This window comes from Mus caroli, chromosome 4, assembly GCF_900094665.2.
Source record: "Mus caroli chromosome 4, CAROLI_EIJ_v1.1, whole genome shotgun sequence".
Taxonomy (NCBI): domain Eukaryota; kingdom Metazoa; phylum Chordata; class Mammalia; order Rodentia; family Muridae; genus Mus; species Mus caroli.
Window position 1 is genome coordinate 27,078,867 of NC_034573.1, and position 4,863 is coordinate 27,083,729.

Here is a 4,863-nt window from a genome sequence, read left to right on the forward strand (position 1 = left end):
TGGCGTCCGGACAGCGGCCGCTGTGCGGGGCTGGCCGGCCGGGTAAGTTCCTGAGGGCCTGTCGCGGGGCTGCTGGGGAGAGGCAGCGGGGTGCCGCCTGGGATGGCTTGCGCTCTGGGCGAAGGGTTGTGCCTGGCTGGGCCTCGAGGAGCCAGCTGCCGTCCTCGGGGAGCGCCCCTCGGAGCGTCTCGGGGGGCGCTGGGGCGAGCACCCGGAGCATCGCCGGGTCTACAGCGCGCCCCTCCCCTCCCCCACCCGTGTCTCCCAAGTCCCTACTGCCGAGCTCTCGGTGAGTGTGGAGAAGGGGCTGTCCCGAGGGTCGGGCGCTCAGTGACAGGGGCAGTTTCCCAAGCTGGTAGCTTAAGAAGTTGTTTATGTGCTCTGCGCAGCGCCTCGAACCATCCCTGACATGGGAATGTAGAAGTCTCAGGAAGCATTGGTGCTTCAAGGATCCTCTTGGCGGTCTTTTCTCGCCACACCAACACCAAACCTCTCGCCGAAGGCCTTTCTCCTATGAGCTTCAACTCCGCCTTGGAAGGGACTAGGCCACTAGGCAAGACTTCTTGGCTCTATTACCATACCCCAAATTATTTTTTCCATAGTATTTCCTGCCATCTTACGGGAGATGTCCAGAGATTTCTGTTTGAAGGGGTGTTTTTGATTTTTGACATCTGACTGGAATTTACCCCAGCTCTCCACTTTCTAGCTGTTGGCTGCAGCAGATTTTCCAATTGGCTCTGTTAGGTTCCTCATCTATTGAGACGGGATAAGGAATAATATAGACTGGATAGGAGCTTCAGGATAATTTAAAGGGAATCAGTACTTAGCACACTTATATCAGTACTTGACTTGTGTAATGTATGCTGCTTTTCATGTCTGTCTCATCCTCACAACCTAGAGTGAGATTTGCCTCTTAGCTTTTGCCTGGTTGTTTTCCTTCTACAAATGCATGCTTTTCTGTATTGAAAAATTTGAACTTCATACTGCTTTCAGAAAAGACTAGATGACCCCTTTCTCTGTGCATTTGCTTATGAATCTGTTGAAGCTGTTTATCCTTCCAGATAATGGGTATCAACCCGTAACATTTTTAAAGAACATTTTGGTGCTAGGGACTGGCCTTTTCAAAGCTGTGAGGACTGCACATTACTGAGCAACCTTCCTAGCCCAGCAGCTGTTATTAATCAATCATTAGCTTCTCGGTTTTTAAAACTTGGCCTCTGCATGTTTCAAAGGTGTACCACTCCTCTCAGTAGTAACTCAGATGGGAGATGAGAAGAAATATAGAAAGATCTCTCTCACTCCTCTCTCTCTCTCTCTCTCTCTCTCTCTCTCTCTCTCTCTCTCTCTCTCTCTCTGTGTGTGTCTGTGTCTTTCTTCTCCTTCCCACCCTAGGAGACTCATTGACTTGTAATTTTTTTTTTTTAATATACCTCTCACCATGATGCTAATGAGCCCCAAATCATCTTAACTCTCTTTTTCTTTTAAGAAAAAACTGTTAGGTATCCAACTCTATTTCTAACCCAGACAGACATTCTCATCTGAGATTGTACAAGTGATTCACCGGGTCTTCTTTATTTCTCCATTACCATTAAAAGAATGCCTTCCACCTTATCAGAGGTAGAAATTTCGGAATCATCTTTAACTAATTTGGCATTTCATTAGCTCAACAAATTATTTTATTACTTACTAACCACTATGCCAGACTGTGCTAAGAGCTGATGATGGTGGGGAACAAAACCAATGACCCTTGTCCATCTGGGCCTGTACTATCAGCAAGGTGGACATGTTTTCTCAAGTCCCACGGGAATGTAGAGTTGAATTCAAATGTAACTTTTTTCATGTGATGTAATTGTCATTTCCGAAGCTTACCGCCTCAGTCCTGAAAGCTTCTAGCTGCTGTACAATCTAATCTAGTCCTGGAGTGTTTTCAGCCTCAGACTTACTGCTGAGTAAGCTCACCTTTTCTCATTCTTTCTGACCTGTCTGGCTTGTTCTGTCTTCCTGTGTCTGGCTTGTTCTCTCTCTCTCTGCAACCTGTCTCTGTACATCTGTCCCAGTAAAGCTGTTTTCTCTCCTTTTTTTTTTTTTTCTCTCTGCACTGCTCTTTTAGTAGCTTCCCTTTCCTCTCTATTCTTGTGAGAGTTGAGCATACTCTGTTCTGTCAAATCTTTCTCCGATTCAGCACTTTGCCACTCAATTCCACACTGCTTTCAAACATGGGTGCTTCCTTTTTTTTTTTTTTTCTTGGTTTTTCGAGACAGGGTTTCTCTGTATAGCCCTGGCTGTCCTGGAACTCACTTTGTAGACCAGGCTGGCCTCGAACTCTGAAATCCGCCTGCCTCTGTCTCCCAAGTGCCGGGATTAAAGCGCCCAGCGGGTGCTTCCTTTTACAAACTCTACCTTCATTTTTGGAATTAAAGGGATGTATTGAGGGCCTGTCTGTATTTCAGCCAGAAGAATTAAGGTGTGTGCTAAGGGCCAAGACACACAACTAGAAACAGAGCTTTTAAGTAAATAACAAGATCCTGGGTTTGCAATGTGATAAATATTCTGCAACAGTTGAACTGTGGAAAGAAGTCCTCTAGGGAAAGGACACGGTGGTATAAAGATATAGAACAATGTGAGGTGAAGTGGCACACACCCTTGGTCCCAGAACTGAGGAGGCAGAGGCAAGTGGATCTCTTAAGTTTGCACACTGCCTTGTGTACAGATTGACTTCCTGCTGGCTAGGGCTACATGGAGAGCACTGTCTCAATGTTCTCACCCATATGCTCCCGAAAACCCAAAGAATATATCAGAGGTCCTTACCTAGTGGGGCGACATTGTGCCTAGGGGATATTACTTTGGCCAAAATAACAGTTAAATAATGGTAGAGTATTAAGCAAACAGTCTGCACTTTTCAGAGTTGCTGACCGGGAGAGAACAAGTGTGCTCATAGACGCTCATGTGATCTGCATAGGCTGCTGGGGGATGGAGAAGAACCGTGAACAGAATCCCACTGGTTCAGTGGTACAGCTCTGCCATGCCAGACCTCTGCAGAACTGTTAGCAAGGGTGTTCATGTCCTGATCAGCAAGGAGCACCCAAAGGTCGTTAAGCACAGCAGGAGCATGGTTAGATTGCTGTTTTGAAGACAGGTCAGGGTGGGTGGGATAGCTTAACCAGTAGCTGATGCCAAACCTGACAAGCTGACTGAAGTTGACACACATAGTAGAAGGAGAAAATAAATTCCCCCAAGTTTTCTTCTGACCTCCATTTGTGTACAAACACAATAAACAAATACAAATACATATAATACATAAATAATATGTATATTATAAGTATTTATATATTTTATATTTTATATATAATATATATGTATTCTAAGGACAGCTCAGGTTTTGGTATAAAGGAAATTTCAAATCAGAAAGAGTGGACATTTGAATAGGTTTGCATAAAATACAACAGCTTTCCCACGGAAATCCCTCAGAGCTAGACTTTGTCTTTTGCTAAATTCTTGACTCCTTATTTGTCTTGCACAGTTTTCTTATGCTTGTTTTGAGATCGGATCTCACGTTGGTTCCTGATTCAGCCTTGCAGCTGCTGAGACTAGATGTGTATGCCCGTGTTGAATGATCTTTGCTGTCTAGCTCCTGGCCACTAGCATCTGCAATGTGAATTTGATTAGCCTCTGCTTTAGAATTTTAGTGATCTCTCCAGTTGCTCCAGTTGCTACGGGAGAGAGTTCAAGTATCTTAAACATATAAACTGTTTTTTGGTTTTCTAAAACCTCACATTCTGATCTTGCTTTCACACATTTTAAACTATGAACATTTCATATCTGGACTCATTTATATGTGAACTCATAGTAGACTTGGTACAGAGTAGATCTGGTGAGATGGTATCAGAAAATGTCTACAAACAGAATCTTCAGAATTTTGGAATTTTGGAAATAGTAAATAATAAAGGTGGCTAGAAAGGTACCAGTTTAAATCAAAATAAGGAATTTGGGCAAAATTCACTAGATGTTGGCAGGTTATGGGAAGGTTTTGAGCAAGAATTGCTACAGGCAGTACTTCTGTGAAAGAATTAGAATTGTTCGTAGCATGTATTTAGCAAACTAGGTAGCAACAGTAGGGCCTAAAGCACATTGAAACAGCAGTAAATGAGGGCAAATGGACAGATGGATGTTACAGAGGTGATGTCAGTAGTCTAGAGTGTGAGTGTTATTCATAAAAATAAAGATGTCAGGTGATCAGATGCTGATAGAGAATATTCTGGACTTCATGAATATGTAGTTTCAGAGGAATGTATTTGTTTTATTTTTTATTTTTTTGTCGTATTTACTGACTATTGCTTTATATCTTTGTATAAGCAGTTCTTAACTCTCCAGTACTCTGAAGGCAACAGGCATTCTGTCACCCTTACCAGTCTTTTCCCTCTTGTATCCTATGCTCCTCCCCCCTCCATCAGCAGTTAGTCCAAGGAGAAAGTCTATGCTAGTGTAATTAATTCAAGGTAAGATAATATCTGAATTCATAGCCTTTGGAAATTATTCATACATTTGTGTAAGTGCCCAAAGGCATTTATAGTTTGTTACTGACCTTGTAATAGATGGAACTTTTCCATGGTAGATGAGACTACCTAGGCCATGAGTAAGACCAATGGAGTCATCATAAAAATAAACTATGGGGCTGGAGAGATGGCTCAGTGGTTAAGAGCACTAACTGCTCTTCCAGAGGTCCTGAGTTCAAATTCCAGCAACCACATGGTGGCTCTCAACCATCTGTAATGAGATCTGACTCTCCTCTGGAGTGTCTGAAGATAGCTACAGTGTAGTTACATATAATAAATAAATAAATAAATCTTTAAAAAAAAAAAANCC

The 4,863-nt window shown here is 43.0% G+C and overlaps 1 protein-coding gene across 2 annotated transcripts in view; it reads left to right on the forward strand.

The window, feature by feature from the left end:
• The window catches only part of Casp8ap2 (caspase 8 associated protein 2), a 39,002-nt gene continuing 34,139 nt past the window's right edge, over positions 1-4,863 (forward strand). Inside the window, exon 1 of one of the 2 annotated variants that reach the window (XM_021161510.2) lies at positions 1-42. The gene's annotated coding sequence lies outside the window, so the exon portion shown is untranslated. Of the gene's footprint in view, positions 290-4,863 lie in introns of both variants that reach the window. The other variant, XM_021161511.1, reaches the window with a different exon arrangement.